This window comes from Rhinolophus sinicus, linkage group LG04 (assembly GCF_036562045.2).
Source record: "Rhinolophus sinicus isolate RSC01 linkage group LG04, ASM3656204v1, whole genome shotgun sequence".
In the NCBI taxonomy this organism is placed as follows: Eukaryota; Metazoa; Chordata; class Mammalia; order Chiroptera; family Rhinolophidae; genus Rhinolophus; species Rhinolophus sinicus.
Genome location: NC_133754.1, coordinates 131036849 through 131056350, shown reverse-complemented (window position 1 = coordinate 131056350; position 19502 = coordinate 131036849). Strand labels below are relative to the sequence as shown.

The following is a 19502-nucleotide window of genomic DNA, read 5'->3' as shown; positions in this document are numbered from 1 at the left end:
GGAGCTGGGGCCCAAACATTTTCCAAAGCCCCCACCCCATCTGATTCTAATGTGCTGCCTAGGTTGAAAGCCACTACCTTATGTCTTTAACTGTGCCCCAACTACACAATGAACAGAATGATCATTTAGAAAATGTGGTCAATCTAGATTCACAACAGCAATACAGAATACATAAAATTAGTCCCTATAATTAGTATACGAATAATACATATAATTAGTATATAAAAAGTACTAATAATGATATACTGTGTTATATATATATACACGCACACATATAGCACACATTATAATTAGACATTATATAAATGGTATCATATATATATATATATATATATATATATATATATATATATATATATATATAAAATATATATGTATATGATATCATATTGATGGCCCCAAATTGCTGATATTGTATTATAAATGGAAGTTCAATATAATTAAGATACTAAATCATAAGCCAATAAGCCAAGGTTATAGGACAGCATTTAACAAATCATTAGTCTGTGACAGACACACTATGGGTGTTGCTGGTATTGAGGAAAGGTGAGAATCAATGATTGCTTCAGTCCTAAGGAAAGTGCGTTTAGCATTAAGATGGACTATAAGAGAGTAGAAAGGAAAAACATAGTCGTGTTCATATGATAATCAAATCTTTATTCTCAGAATTTAAAAAAAAGTAAGTATGTATTGCAAACCACATAGATAAATAGGAAAGAGCCCATGACCTCTAGAAACTCAGTCTAATGAAGGAATGAACAATCATATATAACAAAACAAAACATAAATTAAAATGCCATGTATTATATAAAAGTAACATGTCAGTATACATTAAAATTTAAAATATGCGTACCCTCTGACCTAGAAATCCCATTTAGGGAGCTCTAATGAAATACAGTTTTATGTCAATATATTTGCATAATAAGGCTTATGTGCACATTAATAGGGGAGTAGGGGAAAGGACTAGAAAAGAGAGAAAAGCATGTATGTCCACTAATAAAAGGCAGATTGAGTAAATTATGGAACATTCCTCTAAAGAAAGACAGGAATATGTATGACATATTGTTCAACGAAAAATTAAGTTGCAAAGGGGGTCAAATATATGGTGATAAAGAATTGACTCTGGGTCATGAACACACAATGCAATACATAGACAATGTAATATAGAATTGTACATTGAAACCTGTATAATTTTATTAACCAATGTCACCCAATAAATTTAATTTAAAAAATTAAATCAAAACATAAAGTATATTGTATGACCATATTTTTGTTAAAAATAAGAAAAATATGTTTTTAAAACTTAAGTACATATTTTTATTAATATAGAGACAAAAGAGTTCAAAGCAAGTTGCAAACATTGTGTATGCTGCATTACCTTTTTTCCCAGTACACACATATCTTTTTTGCTTTTGACAAAAGATGCATTATTTTTATAACATATATTTAATACAATAAACTTAAATAAGAATATGCACTCTGATAGATAGGTACTGTTACTGAGGTATGTACAATGAAAGCAATTACATTTTATGTAGTTATGTTTTCCTATTTCAAATTGATTGGGACTGCTGTATAGACAACAACAGAATCATAAACTATATCAGTAGCAACAGAGATAGACAGTAGATAATAAAAACACAAAACACCATTTTTCAAGAGAATTTGCATATGAGAGGAGACGGAAACTAGGTTGAAAATACTTTATTTTGTAAACTGGTGACTTCCACCCAAGATGGGTCATATGGGTCTCATTGCTCTTTCTTCCAAAATATAATGTTGTACCTATCTGTCATTTTTTACCATGACTAAACTACTAAACTTACTATTGGTGTGACCCAAATGCATTGATACTCAAACACATGAATGATTTAGAAAAAGCCCTCAGAGACTTATACACATATTCTAATAATCTCTCTCATTCCAGAAGCTTCAGCCCCTCCTCAGTCCTGAGAGCCAGGAATGGCCCAAAGAGATTTCATCCATGACCATTAGGCTGCAAAAGAAGCAGAGAGAAGGACATTCAATAATTCGTCCATGACAGTTATTTACCCTGTTAGAGATATTGTCCCCCAGCGAATGCTTACTCGCATGCCAATTAGTACCTAACTGCCATTCTTCAAGGCAGGGCTATTTTATTGCAGAATTTCATAACAAACAAAAATAGTCCAATTTTTCCCATAAAATAACTAATTTTCATAAAATTTTGTAAGCTGATCATTTAGTGTTACATTTGTAACAGCACCTCTATTCATATGGCAAATACAATTTAACCACCATAAATTATTTTCCATGCATTATAATAATCACACACTCTTTCATGGACATACATGAACAGCGCACTCCCCAGTGTTTGGAGGATCACAGGTGGATCTCTGTTGTTTGCTGTTGTTGTTGCTGTTGTGTGTTTTCTATTAGATCAGTTCTTAAATAAACAGAAGTTCTGAAATTAGAACTAAGTTGTATTAACATGTATCATTAAAAGACAGTGTTCATTCTTTTTTTACAGTAGCAAGTCTTCAATTTTTAACAGCCAAATTTTGTTGCCATCTGAGAAATTCCAGCCAGTAGTAACATAGAATATTTCTAGGGAAGTAGGGAACTTGTATAAATATGGGTTTGGCTTTCAAGTTGAAACTGAAAGCCAATTTCATGAATTTAATCTTTGTTCTCCAAGGTCATGAACTTACGGTAAAACCAAGGGATAATTTTAAAACAACATTGAGCCTATATGTGAATTTTGGTGAAAACTATGCAAAGCTGGGTGGTTTATGCTGAATTAAGGTGTATTTTCAAGATGAGGTAAAATCGCTGTCTATTTTGGAACTCTTTTCAATGGGTCTGCCTCCATGAGACTAAGTCAAATTTAAACAGTTTGCCCAAATTCACTTTGGGGTGAGGCTGTCAGATTTCACACAGCTTTCATTACTAATGGCAAGTATTTCTCAGTCAGAGCAGACCACAAAGTTGGCATTTCTCAGGGTTAAAGCTTACTCTTAAGAGAAATGTAACAATGGATCAAAAAGTCAAATACTTATGTCCATAATAAACCCAATATTTAGGTTTCATAAGTGGAACACACACACACACACACACACACACACACACACACACACCACTGGTAATTATATTTGAAGGCAATAAAATTAAATTTAAAAGTTTATATTGCTTTTTCTAATAATACTGAAGACCAAGCCAGGCCTTTTCAGGTACATTATCTTATGAATCACACAACAATTGTATGAAATAGCTATAATCCTAGTTTACAGTTAAAACAAAACAAAAAAATAGTGAAAAGATACAAAGTTTCCGTTACAGAAGGTGAATAAGTCTTAGAATATTACTCGTATGCTGTAATAGTCTATGTACAGCATAGAACCTATAGGTAACAATAGTGTACTGAATACTTCAAATTTGGTAAGAGGGTAGAGCTTATGTTAAATGTTATTTTCATAATAATAATAATAATAATAATAATAACAGCAATAATAATAATAAAGATGGCAAGAGGAAACTTAGAGGTGATGTATATGTTTATAGCATAAATTGTGATGATGGTTTCATGGATGTATACTTGTCTCCAAACTCACCAGTTGGAGACATAAAATATGTACAGCTTTTTGTATGTCAATCATGCCCTAACTAAATGTTTTCAAAAAAATTAAAGCAGAATTTCAGGGACTTTCATAAGAAGCAACAAAGCTGGGTTGTAAAATGTGGTACCACAACTTGAGATCCTGTTTCTTCTAGCTTTTAACTTTTTATAAGTCTATGATTCTACTCTTTAACTAAGAGAAAAAGAATTATGAAAACACCAGGCTAGGCCAAGTGTACATATTTTTGATCCAATTTAAATGAGGTAGCTTTTGGAGGGAACACAAAGCCAAGTTTAAGGAACAAATAGATAAGAAGAGAGCAAACATTAAAAATTCAATTAAAATATTTCACAAAAGGTTAAGCAAATACTAAGGGGAGGGACTGCAAGAGGAAAATTCAGGTTTGGAAGAGATGGGCTAGACTGCTCTCTGTAAAGTGTTATGGTTTTCTTAAATTACATATATGGTTCTCCCAAATTAAAAGAAAAATAATTTAAACAAATGGAATAACAAGTTAATGTTACACTCGAATAAATCCAACTTACACTCTTATACCTATTTTTTTATTTAAACTTAATATGCCAACCTTCCCCTATAAAGCAAAAATAAATGTATATAACATTCCATTTTTCCGCATGATGAAGTTGTACTCCATTATGTCACCAAGTGGATATCCTGAGCCATATGCATTTTATTGAAAAGTAACCTGCTGCTGAAAAAGTAAAAGAAGACTTTAAGGGTATTAACAACTTTTGCAGATACATTGAATAATTGCTTAGTTAAAGTAAAGCTTTGAAATCCAAGATTTTTTAAGATTAGGAAAAATATAATAGATGCCTAGTAACAAAATTCCCACATAGATGTAACTACTAATGTTTACAATCAAGAATAGAAAATCTCTTGAAGTTACATAGACTTGTAAATTCTCAACTCAGAGAAGGCATGTGAACACTTAGAATGCAATAAGCTTTGCGATGAGAAAGATTATGGCAACATATTTTCTCCCAATTCCCTTATAAATGAATCCAGCACATTACTCACACTACATTTTATGAGAACACATTCAATAAAAAAATACAATGTTGCTTTTCTGCAAATATAAAATATATAAAACTTATCATTCTTATTGTCCTTGTGGTCAATTATAGTTTTACAAATAAAATATGACCTACACATAAAAATGTGAAAAATAATAGAAAAATGAAAATAATTTATGCAATAAAGAAACTGAAGTTGGAGAATGACAAGGACTAAAACATATTTACTCCCTTATTTAATATAATGTTAAAGCCTATAGACATTTATTGAAAAAATGTATGTGAAACTATTTCATTTAAGGTGGAACTGATTGTGGGTATTTGTCTAGAGAGAGTGAAAATTCAGCTGATGTAGGATGAAGAGGCAAGAGTCAATACAGCAGAAGCTACTTGTGAAAGAGGGTTTAGGTATTTCCATAGCACTCTAAGAAAATGGTACTCAAACTTTATTAAGAATCTTCAAGAAAACTGTTTCAAGTTCCTATGTCTGGACTACATCCACAGAGACTCTGATTCCAAAGGTAGAAACGATTCCCAGGAATTATCATTTTCAGAAGAACCAGCAGTGATTGTGATGAATATGATTGACAAATTATACTCTGGAAAACTAGTGGGCAGAAGCTATGGGATTATTTCCATACATAAAAAGCAAAACATTAACCAATAGTCTACCTGACATCTGTTCCCCATCAGAAATAAAAGTAGCCAACAAAACATTTTTTTTCTTATAGAATTAAAACTTTATTTCTAGGTCACCTTTCTCCTCAATCAGAATCTTCAATAATACCCCACAAAGTCGAGGCCTGCTAAAACATACATCCAATCACTTATGTTTACCAAACTCTACAGATTTTAAAGTGCTTTTAAACCAGACTTTGCTGGCTTGGAACTTCCTGTCTTTTGCATTTGAATTTGCACTTGCATTTATTTCACCATTCTCAATGAAAACTTGTTTAAGCATATTGGTGTGAAGGACATTTTCTGAAATTCCTGTTGTATTCATGTACTAAAAGAGTAGATAAATCATAGGTCTCCTTTCCAGTCAGCTTCCGAATTAACCACAGAGACTGGTTCATGTGATCAGGTACTAATTGCTCTTGCCTCTAACCATTTCACATAAACTGCTCTCAACCTCCAATGTTGTTAGTAATCCAATGATCCATTCTCAGTCTTCTTCCAACTTTATCAGTACTTGACACAGTTGGTCTTTCATTCCTCCTTGGAACACTTTTTTCACCCGACTTCTAGAAAACCCATTGCCCTGGTTTTACTCCAACCTGAATAACTCCTACTCTTTAGTCTCCTCTGAGGATTCCTTCTCATCTTTTCACATGGCAAGAGCCCAGTGCTCTGTCCTTAAAATTTTACTGTTCTCTATATATGCCCCCTCCCGTGGTGACCACTTGCACATATCCATCAGCAAAAACTGAATGCTCAGTTTTCAAAATATATACAAAATTTGAACACTTGACACGATGTCCGCTGCTATCACCCTTGCCTGTGATCTCTTACCTGCATTGTTACAGTAGTTTTTTTATTGGTTTTGCTGATTTTACCAGTGTTCCCTACCATCTTTTTCTCAACAAAGCAGGCGGAGATCAATGTAAAAGATACATCAGATCATTTCACTCCTCTACTCAAAATTGTACTCAATTAAAAGACAATGACTTTATTATGTCTTGCAAGGCCCCACATCATCTAGCTTTTCATGACTACCCTGATCTCATCTCCCATTGCTCTCGACCTTCCTTGCGCCATCCCAGCCACACTTACCTCCTTGCTGTTTGTTCTACCAAGCACGTACACCACAGAGCATTTGAGTGTGCTATTTCCTCTATCTGGAGAATTCTTCCAGCAGGTAGAATTGGGTTTTGCTCAGATGTCACCTTCTCAATGAGGTCGGTCCTAGCCACCCTTGTCAGAGATGCAATCTCCCCATCCCTGTTTAGTTTTTTCTCCATGTTATTTATCACAATCTGCACAATCACCACCACATATTTTATTAATTGTATTGCATTTCACTCCCCACTAGAATGAAAGTTTCATGAGGGCAGGGATTCTTGCCTGTGTTGTTCATTATAGTATCCTCAGCATCTAGGAGTCCAATAAATAATTGCTAAATAAGAGATTAAAGGAAAGAAAATTGAATTTTGAATGGGTAAAAATTATGGATTAAAATATTGCTGCATATATATCCAAAACTTCTCAAAACCACAGTTGAGACAGCTGTGTTTGGTGATGGATTATTGCAGATCAATTGGTTTTGTCTGTCATTGTAAAGGATATTTAAGGACACAAAGGAATGAGACTATATTACCTTTAAGATATAACCTTTAAAGATTTTCATAGTTAAAATTTAGCTACAAATTCACATGCCCCCAAACGAACACATTTTGATAGTACTAATTACCCATCTCTCATTCCTCTTATATACCACATGTTATTTTCTTCTTCTTCTATAGCAGATGTTTTAGCTGAATACATAATCTCTTAGCTGAAGAACCCAGTCTGCAGTTCCCAACCTCTTTTCCATTGATGCATTCCATGTGACTAAGGTCTTGAAAACAGGGTGTGCATGTGTGTGTGTGTCTGTGTGTGTGTGTTTATTTCACTAATCCTTAAAAGAAATGGACATACCCATACATTATTGTGTCCAAGGTTTCACTGAAGTAAAGATGTGTGGTAAGCCATCTTATCTCAACTATTGGCAGAATATAACACCTTAGGAAAGCACAATTGCAAGATGAAAGCACCTTGCCTCACCAATTCATTAAGCCATCAAATCTGTTACTTTCAACAGTTACAGGAAAGGGGAATGAAATAAATCTCTCTTGTTTAAGCCAATGTTTTAGAAGAGCAGCCTACACTGAATTCTAAATAATACACAACATTTTCATAGAAAAAGAATCCTTAAACTCTAAAAGAAATAACGATTCCAAATTAAAGGCAGGGAAATTGTGGCAATGATTCATTGATTTATTTAGAAGTGTAAGGTAGAAATCAATGACAACTCAAGCTAGAAACTTAAAAATACATCAAAGTAACTTGTATTAACTATTTAGTAAATGTAAACCACTGTGCTGGCATTGCACGTAGTCCCATTTCAATAAATAAATGACATTATGCCATTAATGTCAATAAATGACATTAAGTCATTAATGTCAATGAATGACATTAAGTCATTAATGTCAATAAATGACATTATGTCATTTAGTCATTACAGTAACTTCCAAAGGTAGGTGTTATTATACGCATTTTATAGGTGAAACTGATGGGGTTCAAGATGTTTAGATTTTTAAAGGAAGCACTGCAAGTAAGTGCTGAAACTAAAGGCCCAATTCTCTGAGCATTTCTTAAAGTGTATTTTCCCACTCTCTGTTCTTTAGATTGATACATGCTCTCCCTCCAGAGGTCTTTGAGAATTTAAAATGGAAGTAGTTGATTAACCACTTGACAAATATATCTCCACTCTTCCTGCTCCAGAATGGAGTTCTATAGAAGCAGTGTGATTCAAAACCCTGAGCAGTAGATGGAATAACTATCAAGTTGAAGTCTAATCCCCAATTTGGACTAGGATTTCCAGAGTAAGCTATTCAGTCTGAACCTGAACCTATTGGTCTAGTTCCTACTGTAAGACAACTTCATTAACAGGCTGCCTACATGAGCTACAAAAATATTGGCAAATAAGTAGACTTTAGTCAGAATCCTCACTCATCTGAGCAGTCTGAAGTCAAAAGTAAAACGCAAATCCAAAAAATACATACACAGTTCAGATTCAATAATTCCACAGATGTGGTTACAAAGCAGATTCAAAATTCTTTTTTTTTTCCTGGCTAGGAAGAAGAGAAGTTATTCAAGAAGTTTAACAAAACAACAAAGAAAATTAAACTTATAGAACCAGGACATTTATACGTGTACGTGTGTGTAAATGTGACTATAAATATACACATATATATATTTTTATATCTATACAAAACCTGGGGAATTTCTTGCACCGGAGTAAACTACAGTTGATCAGGCTGAAATCCACTCTAATTGATAATCAGTGCATCAAGTGTTCTGTTGCTTTCCAACCTCAGAGACAATTTGAGTACTCAGGACATTTTATCGCTTGAATCTGGATGCTTTCCACATTGGTAAGAGCTCTGTCTCACTCTGGAGAGTACTAATAAAGCACAGAAGACTTGACTTTTTATGTAGCTGTACCAGTCAACACCTTGGTTTGACATCCAATTTAGAATGGAATCTGTGGCCTTAACATTGGGCTATCTAAAGAGAAAGAATACTTTTCCCTTTGAACTCTTTAATTTATCTTTATGACACTTGTATCAAGGGAAGCATTTCCTTTCCTGGCCATTTTAAGAAAATTTTTATACCCTGTTGCTCCTCTTATCTCTCATGTCTTCTCTCTCCACTTTTCTTCCAACCTCTCTTTATATTCACAAGGATTTTGTTTTCCTATAGATCATACTAAATCAAGGAAACATTTTGGGACAAGCTAAGGGATACTGTACAAGAGTAGTAGATACTTATGATTTTCTTCTCCTTGCTGGAATGGTTAGATTATATGCATCATCTTCCAAAACCACTTTTAGTATTTATCCCAAGAGTTTGGAAAAGGCCACTTACTGCTTTATTTCTATGCAGTGCTGTGGCCCTACTTATTCTATATTGGGAAATCTTTAAGGTGATCATGGTCGTCTGTTAGATGTATATCAGACAAAACTATAGTACAGGATTTCCTATCGAAATCATTACGTGAGCTATAATATGTGTTTAGAGCAAATATAATTTGTTAGGGGAAATCATAAACATTCTCTGCAGATTAGTAAAGTATGTAAAAGGTTCCCAGAATTATTTGCACATTCGCAATTTTGTTTTATCTTGCTTTTTATATGCCTGTGTATAGGAAATGAAAAACAATTCCAAGTGTAATTTCCAAGGTGAAAAAAAAAAAAGTTTGTACAGGATGTACAAAATGGATCAAACATTTAATAAGCATTTTCCTCACATCTCTCAACATATTTAGATTTCTTGATACATTTAGTAGATGTGGCTGGATAGGATTCTTTCTTCAGAAAAAGTGTACATTGTGGGACATGTCCAGATAGATCTTAAGAATTCAGGTGTCTTACCATAAAGATGCAGTGTGGTCCATGGGAAAGAATACCTTGCGAGACAGTTAAAAAGATACAAAGTGCCTTGTAGATGGTATACCTTACAGGACAACTATTATTATTACTAGGTCTCTTATTCATTTTTTTTAAGTAGTTATAATCTATTTAGACCTCTGTGTAATTTAGCGATAGCCAAGTAACAAATCACCTCAAAAATGAGTGGCTGAAGATACCAATCATTTATTATTTCTCATGAGTTTATGGGCCAGCTGTGCAGCTCTGCTTACCCAGGCTGGGCTCAGCTGATCTCAGCTGGGCTTTCTCATGCATTTGCATTCAGCTGATAAGTTAGCTGGAGGCTTAATGCTCTAAGATGGCCTAACATGCGTGACTTGACTCTGTTCCACCATGGTGGTCACTCTCATGGCAAAAGCAAAGATCCAAGGGAATGAGTGGAAACTTCTATGGGTTTCTGGGGCCTCAACTCAGAATTGGCATACCCTCATTTCCACCATATGTTTTAGCCTAAGGAAGTCATAAATCTGGTCTACATTCAAGGAGTCTAGAAATGGATGTCACCTCTCTATGGGAAGAGTTACAAAATCAAATGGCAAATAACATGGATACAGGGAGAGGTGGACTGGTCGGATTGTTTTCTTTTTGCAATCAATCTACCAATGTATCTCTAACATCAGGCACTTAAAATTACACTAAAGTTTGTGAAATGTCCATGTTGTTTTGCATAGTTTTTTTTGTTTGTTTGTTTGTTGTTGTTTTTTTGCCACATATCAAGCAAGATTCCTTAAGCTTGAGAGCTCTAGATAGAAACACAGCTTTCCAGTTCAAGTCTAAAGTTCTCTTTCTTAAGGCTGATCCCTTTCTTCATGGAAAAAAACAATATGTTTCTGAAACTGTATCACTATAATTTAGCCTCCCTGTATAATCTACTATCCACTTTTTTGACCAAAATTCTCTGAAGTATTTCATTTGTTAGGTAGCTGTTAGCTACATTGTAGCTACTGGTTGCCTAAAAGTATTGGCAAACCAAAAATGTGTATGCTAGAGATGACATTTTAGAACTGAAACAGGAAGTTCAAAATATAGCATGGCCTTTTACATGGAAATATGTATGTTATCTTTTATATAATTGCTTACATTTTATTAATCTTGTCTTTCCAGTTGATGTGCATGAGTCCCCAGTGTCTGGACACACAAAAGGACATAAGAGCAAAGAGAAGCGGATCTCCTACAGTTTACTTTATCATGCAAGGGAGGCTGAGTCAAGGGACTCCATAATCCTTCAAGACTGAACTAAAATAATTTCCTTTGGATTCAAATCACTGAGTAAGGCCACTACATATGACTTGTGTGCAGTCACTTTGCAATGGTGTCTTTGATGATTTCTGCCTCTTCCGTATTTACCATGTCAGTGAAGGAGTGAAAAATTTGAATTTGAACCTGAGGTCTTCTCAGCAGAAGTAAATCTCAAGTGTGCTTCCTATTTCTAGATGTCTGCTGACTTCTATGGACGGAGAAACTGACAAGGCATGGTTATTCTTCACCAGCCAAAGAAACATGTTCCCAGCACTGGAAATTCCACACAACCGTTCTCTAATCTCTTTTCATAAAGCGTCAGTTTGGCAAAAGAGAACTCAGTGTTTCAACAACATCCATAACACTGATTGTAGGACCCTCAAACAAGAGATTTATCTCTTTATTCATAAAAAAATATTGAATGAATGCATTCATAAGGCTGACTCTGTACATATGCCATGTTATGAATGAAATCATTCTTGTCAAATTATTCAGAGGCATTTTGAGATTCAAAGAGAGTGAAACTTTTGCCCAAAGGTCAATGAAGCACATCAAGATATGATCCATAAGAAGGTAGTGAACTTCTATGAATTAAAGAATAACTGGGTATATTTTTTGTCCCATTTATTGACAAGATGATGATTTATGGGTTCAGTTCTCATACTGTCAGCAACCTTCATGGAAAGAGAAAAGGCTTGTTTCAGAGTTGCTGGCAGTATTGTTTTCACTATAATGTATATTGATGTAGAAAAGTCTTAAATCACAATGGTGAGTGAAACTTTTTTCTTCACAAAGTCATGAAGAATAAAAGCTGCCAAGCTCTTAAGGTGCTACACCATGCACAAAACACCAAGAGTTTCATCCAGACATGATTTTGCTTGGCAAAGAAATTTATACCATTTGAAAACCTTTGAATATTCCCAAAGAGATGCACAAAAATAGGAATTCTTCCTTAATGACATTAGTATGCACATGACAGATGAAAATTAGAAGCTGGCTTCACCCAGAGACAAGAGCAATCTCTTTCAATTGTTGCCAATTCTTCTACTACCTTCTTCCAAGTTACAAAAAATTGTCCATAATTCTCGAGTTTATGGCACTGCCTGACCAAGGCATTGCTTCATATTTTTCTTCTTGCTCTAGTTACAAACCATCCATTATTTCACCAAGTTCTTTCAGATCGTGACTCCCTTTGTTAAGGAATCTCCTGAGCAGCACTCTCAAGCAAGTCTTAATGTTGCAACAAATTCACGATTTTTTCCAAATTTCATGCATTTCAGATTGAAAAATTCTTCTCATGGAGAAGATGTGTATAAGTCAATACATTTTAAGGATGATAAAAACCATATCCTATACAAACACATTCATTGGTTTTCTTTTTCCATGGTCATGAATCTCACCTTATGTTTTCAGTGATAGAGTATGTGAGTTTCTTTCCTCTTTCTCTTTTTAGTACTTTCTAATTAAGTTGATAGAATACAAATAAAAGCAGATGTCCACAAGTATATCAGGATATGTTTTACTTAATTTCTATAAACAGAAATCCATTGTAAACATTATAGCATCATAACATGATAATTACCACTGTCCAAATACAGAGAAGCTTCTCCTAGCACTTTATGATTGTTTGCATGAAAAGTTGTCTCCATAGCATCATTTGATACTAAACTAATTTGTTTCAAAAAAATAATTTTCACTGTAACGAGAAAAACATCAGAAAAAGTAAAATATGTATAATTGAATGTGGCTCAAGAACCCCTAATTAAGAACCGTGGCCTAACACAGGCCTTTTATTATTTCATTATCTGATATTTTCAAATTTTTTTAAAGCAAAAGGGCTACTCATTTTAATTAATTCCTCTGTCTAGATTCAGAGGAATAGAACACAGCCTCTATAAACTTTGGAGGAAAGAATAATCTTTTTATTTTAACCTGGCTTACATCCATATACAGGAAACTCTTAAGTCTTTTATTAACTAAAGAAAACTATTAGCTGGATCTTCCCAGAACACTGCTGTATACTAATAATTGATAATCATGATAATGACTATGTGGTTCACAAAATTTATACAAGGTCAGTGAATCATCAAAAACTCCTGAATCGTGCCCAATGTATTTTTAACTTGGAAACTCTCGGGATTTCAAATACTGCTGGCACTCCCTACCAACTAATGTCTTAACCAGCCAGGGCTGCTGAACTCTTTCTTCTCTAATGGGTACTTCTGGGAGAAAGTTCCTAGGAAGTATTTACTTCTTTTTTGCCATCCTGCAGAAAAGTATTCTGCAAGCATTTTGATCATGAAGCCGAACAAGGAACACATCTCATTTATCTATCCAAAACACACATGTGAATATGTATATAATTTAACTACATTACCCATAAAGCCATTCACATCATTAAGTGAAATGTACTATAATATTTTCTATTAAATGCTGGTCTACTACATTTTGTTAATGCTGGTCTAAATTTATTTCACCAATCAATAACAGGCTACAATTTACAGTTCAGATGATATCAGCCTGATCCCAAAAGAATATGTTTTATTTCCTCCCAGTAAGATGAATGGATTTACTTATTCAAATGTGTTTCCTCTGAAAATGAGGGGATTTTATTCTATTATTCTTTTTTGAAAATTTACAATTCTCATATACAGAAATATTCTACTATCCAGAACACACTATTCTTTAGATAACCAACCTAAACATAATAATTATCATTGCTAGGAACTTTGTATATTTAATTCTAATGTTTGCAATTAGCCTAACATATAGGATATATGATCCTTATTTTGTATTTGAGGAAACCGAGGCTCAAACAGGTGAAGAACCCTGCTGGATCTTCTTGCCAGTAAATGACAGTGCCAGGGCATGACCCCAGCACCTGAAGTGCCCATTGCTTTCTCTGCCCTGTCTCTGACACTGCCCTGTAAATTGGTCAGCTACCATTTTCATGGGCATTGCAAAATAGCTTTCTAGACCACAGTTTAAAGAATTAGGATGATGTCTCCTGTGTTTCTCTATTCATTTGTTCAAGATACTTCTAGTGAAAATTCTGTTAGGTATATTGATGATACGTAAATGAAGAACACAAGGACCCTTCCACCAAGAAGTTAAAATCTTCTAATTAAGTCCCATGATAAAAAGACCAGGCAAGTGACCTGGGAGTACAGAGAAGGACTGACTTGTGGATTAGTCAGAATTCTGTAAAAATATTTTACCATGATCCACAGTAGAAGGAGTGATCTTTGGTCTTAGCCATAAAGGATACAAAGGACTTCCCGGGTGGGGGTGGGGGTGGGGGGAGAAACAAGATTATTTTAGGCTTGTAGAAAGAGCTTGAGGCAAAGTATGGGAAGGAGGAGAGCATACTGTGTGTTTGAGGCTCAAAGCAGGTAGCCCAACAAGGCAAGTGAATAAGATAAAGGAGGGGGAAAGTAATAATAAGAGATGAGTTTGGAAATTCAGGAATCAGCCTCGCTCTTGAAAGGACTGAATACCATAATCAAAAACTTGTATTCTGTTCTTTATTAAAATGTACATATACACATATATTTTTATATTTTATATATAAATATATATACATATATTCACACACTTTCTTGTTCTACAAATTTCCCTTTAAAAAGTAGATTTTGACTCTATTTCTGTCAGTCTTTAATTAGTCACAAAAAGCACAGTCAAACAAATACAGCATGATTAAATTTGAGCTCTTATACAGAGTGGCTATATAAAGTCTGGAAACATAGGTGAATATATATAATGGTATAAACACATATGTAGGTTTCTTGATATTATAATACATAATGTGTTGAATAACATTATAGTAACATGTTTTCCAGGCTTTATGAATATGCAGTATTGTATAGCTCTACTCCATAGTTTTCTATGACTTGATAGCAATATAAAGATGTCACTGTCTAAACAACACGCTCATTCACAGTGGGAAGAATGCATGCTCTAGTCTGAAATTTGAAGTAAAAACCAAACAGCCTTTTAATTTCACATAAGCTCACAAACATAAGGCTCAAAGGAAACTATGTCATATCTCAGACTATCAATCTTGCTGATAAGAGGTGGAAACCAAGTTAAAATTCAGCCTCTCTTATCAAAGTTTTTAATTTAGTCTGTTATTTACCATAACTAGTCTGTTGTCTAATAACACTGATACAAATTAAGACCAAAATTAAACCTTTTATAAAACTCTATTCTTAAACTTTTCTGGTTTTACTATTACAAAATGGTCCCCAAACCATGCTTCCCATGGATATATTCAGAGTTAAATCCAAGTTCAGGTTTGCCAGCCAGGGCTTCATTCCATACTCACAAGAGGTCCGACAATTAAGTTTGTGAACTTGCCACCATGCACTTATATTGTCAGCACTGTACAAAGAGCTCGGTAAGGTTTCAAAACCTTGGTATATCAGTGTCTCACAGCTGTGTTTGTATTAGTGTATGGCGGTGTCTTGCTAAGTGGTGTTCGTTATTGTGGTTGCATGTTTTTGTGTGCCATCGCGAGAATAAGCTTGAATTAGAGCAATGAACAAACACTAAATTTATTGTGAAACTTGGCAAGAGTGGAAGAGAAATCAGGAACATGTTATTCCAAATTTATGGGGATAATGCCATGAAGAAAACAGCAGTGTATAAATGGATTAAATGCTTTTTTGCTGAGGGGAGAGAACACATCACTGATGAAGAGAGGTCAGGGCGGCCAGTAACCAGCAGAACTAACAAAAACATTGCAAAAATTCATCGAATGTGTATCAAAATTGTCAGCTGATTGTGAGAAGCATAGCAGACCAAGTAATCACCAATAGAGAAACAGGAAAATCTTAACTGAAAATCGTGGCATGAGAAGTGTGTGCAAAAATGGTCCCGAAGGAGCTCACTGATGAACAAAAGTAAAGGAGAGTTGAAGTTTGCCAAGACCTTTTGGAGAGGCAAGATGATGTTTTGGGCTGTGTTATCAGTGGTGATGAAACATGGGTGTACCAATAGGACCCTGAAACAAAGCATCAAAGTGCTCAATGGAAGTCAGCCAGTTCTCCATCACCAAAAAAGTTCCATCAGTCCAAATCAAGAGTCAAAATGATGTTGCTAACCTTTTTTGATATCAAAGGGATTATTCATTATGAATTTGTACCAACTGGACAAACAGTTAAAAACAAGTTTACTACTTGGAAGTACTGAAAAGGCTGCGTGAAAAAGTTATATGAAAACGACCTGAACTTTTCACCAACAATTCATGGCTCTTGCATCACGACAATGCACCAGCTCACACGGCACTGTCTGTGAGGGAGTTTTTAGCCAGTAAACAAATAACTGTATTGGAACACCCTCCCTACTCACCTGATCTGGCCCCCAATGACTTATTTCTTTACCTGAAGGTAAAGGAAATATTGAAAGGAATACATTTTGATGACATTCAGGACATCAAGGGTAATACAGCAACAGCTCTGAAGGCCATTCCAGAAAGAGTTCCAAAATTGCTTTGAAGGATGGACTAGGTGCTGGCGTTGGTTCATAGCTTCCCAAAGGGAGTACTTTGAAGGTGACTGTAGTGATATTCGGCAATGAGGTATGTAGCACTTTTTCTACGATGAGTTTGCAAACTTAATTGTCAGATCTTGTATCAGCGTACAAGTGAACAATGACGGCGCTGTAATGGGTATAATGATCAATCCCTTTCAATTTATAGATAAAGTAAATAATTCACTAACCAGGTATGAACTTTATGAAATCAGGCATTATTTGTTCAATGAAATTGTGCACCATATCCCTACCACCTAACACAATGTAAGTACATAGTTAACACTCTATACGTATCTATTGAATAAAGCACTAATTCAAACAGTATAATTTTCAGCTGGGATAATGTGTGAACATGTCTAGGACTTTCAAAGGGATGAAAGAGACAGACCAAGAAAGAGAGACAGATAAACTATGTGTGCTTTCATTTTTTCTTATTTCAGGAAACAAATGAATAATTTAAAACTAATGGATGCTCTACATATGGATGCTTACTATTGTGAAAAAATTTGAATTTGTAATATAAGAATCTGTTCTTTGCACCTGAATTAATTCTGTCTTTTTATCTTTGCTGCCCTCCTCTGGAATTTTTATATCACCTGATTCTCTTTTCCAATTTTATACTTGCCTTCAGAATTGAATTATGAAAGGAAATTCAAACTTTTTAATTTCTGTTTTGCAGTACCTGTTTATCCAATTTGATAGCACTGCCTGGGGAAATGGCAATGTAAACAATTGCAAATTCTCCTTATGTTTTACCCCATGGCACATTTGTGCTACTTTGTAGAACATTCAATGCCATCTTCTGAATAATCTAGGAAACTGCTTATTTTGAAGTATTTTCTATAAGAATACTATTTGACTTTTTATTCTACTATTAAGAAAACGTTTCTCTCTTTGCATTTTTTATTTAATAATCACCTTCCTTTCCCTTAACCATTATGTCACTTGCAGTGCAATACATCATATGTATCATTCACTGTTTTAATTATGACCAACAGCTTTAAAAAGAATTTAAGAACTGTACAACATTTATTCTCTAAATGTGAATTGTCAGGTATCTCTTTCCGTATGTATTCTGATCAGCCCCAATATATTTCTCCATTCTACCTTATTAAATAGGCTAATACATCTAAAACACTTAGGACAGCGCTAGACAAATAGAGTGTGGGCTTCACGCTCCAGAAAAAAAATTCAATATAGTAACGATATCACTCAATTAATTCCCTGAGAGTAGACTATATTTCACTGTCCCATCACCCTTGTCACATAACTATCACAATTTTTTACGTCCCTTAGATTAGTGATTCTTAAACCTTAATTTGCATGAACACTACTTGCGGATCCTGTTACAATGTGGATTCTGATCTGAGAAGCACTGATATCCTGCATTTCTAACAAGTTCCCAGGTGTTACTAATCCTGCTGGTCCAACAGAACACTAAGGCCCTAGATTAGTGCTGTTTAATAGAAATATAATAAGAGCCACGTATGTAATAAACATTTTTCTAGTGGCTACATTTTTAAAAAGTGAAAAGAAATAGGTGAAGTTGATTTAAATTATATATTTTACCATATTAACCCACTCCCGTATTGTATGATGTATTATCCCATATCATACTGCATAACCAAATATTCTACTAAACCTATATATCCAGCATATTATGATTTCAATATGTAATCAACATAAGAAGTTACTGAGATATTTTACATCTTGTACATTCTCTGTCATTCAAAGCACAGACAACCAACCACCAGATGCATAACTACCCAGACAAATGACAATTAACCATGATGCATGAGCGAACCCAGTCAAGAGCAGAACTGACCAACTGAGCCCAACCTAAACTGCCAACCCACAGAATTGTGAGCTAACATTGTGGCTGTTGTTTTGAGCCACTGAAGTTTGGGGTGCAGTGATACCAAACTGATACAGAAAGGTATTTTTGTCATTTTTTATTGTTTGCTTTAATATGGGAGACATTGTGGTGTATTTGTCAATAAGAATAATGCAGAGGAAAAGAAAAAAATTATGATGAGAAAGGGGGAAATTTTAAGAGCAATGTTTTGAGTGAAAAAGTGAATGTGGAGTTCAGTGCATCGGCGGGGGTACTGCCTTATATAGGGACATGGACAAATCACACACGTAAAAGTAGGTGACAGAGTGCCATGGACACCGTAGGTGCTCACCATGTTTTAAATGGTAGTACTACCCTTGAGGACATTAATTTCAGACCTAGCATTTGAAATAAGCCTTTCTGGTTCCAAAACCATTTCTAAAAGCTGCCATAAATCTGTTCTTTGCTTTGTTTGGAATTCCTTTCTTCATTATCTCCATGCATCCAATCCCACCCATTCCTGGAATACAAGTGTGGCCTTTCCATGAAGTTTTCCCTTATTTCCCCAACTGGGATTAATCTTTTAGACCTCCAAGGTCCATAACAATAGTATCTCAGTGATTTCATATACAACTTACAAATTTATAGCTTGTCGTATAATTATTTGGGATCATAACATCTCTTCCTTACTGAATTATAAACGATTGAATATAGAGTTTATATCTGGTTTATGTTTGAATTCCTGGAAGATCTACCTAGACATAGTGTATAATGTACAAATATGAGTGAATGAAAAGGTTAAGGTTATTAAGCATTATATTTAACATTGTGGCATACTGAGCCAATGGAGATAAATTTAAAGGTTGACACAGTTTAACAAATTATTCTGGGTGATTACTAATTGCTACCTTTAGACAATTAAAAAATACACTACTAATTGGTTTATGCACATGGATAGATTAGATAGTGCGGAATAGTTTCTCAGTAATTTCCTACAAATGACAACTGCATCTTAATTTCTAAACAGGGAATATTAAGTTCAGCAACCATCCTTTTGCAATCTTTTGTCGTT

General features: G+C 34.5%; 1 long non-coding RNA gene across 1 annotated transcript in view; it reads right to left on the bottom strand.

Annotated features, from left to right (window-relative positions):
- Window positions 1-668: 668 nt before the first annotated feature.
- Window positions 669-19502, bottom strand: part of LOC141571333 (uncharacterized) — a 32574-nt gene continuing 13740 nt past the window's right edge. Inside the window, exons 4-5 of the long non-coding RNA XR_012496096.1 lie at window positions 2331-2425; window positions 669-1996 (exon numbers count right to left, since the gene is read on the bottom strand). This is a non-coding gene — a long non-coding RNA (uncharacterized LOC141571333). The remainder of the gene's footprint in view (window positions 1997-2330; window positions 2426-19502) is intronic.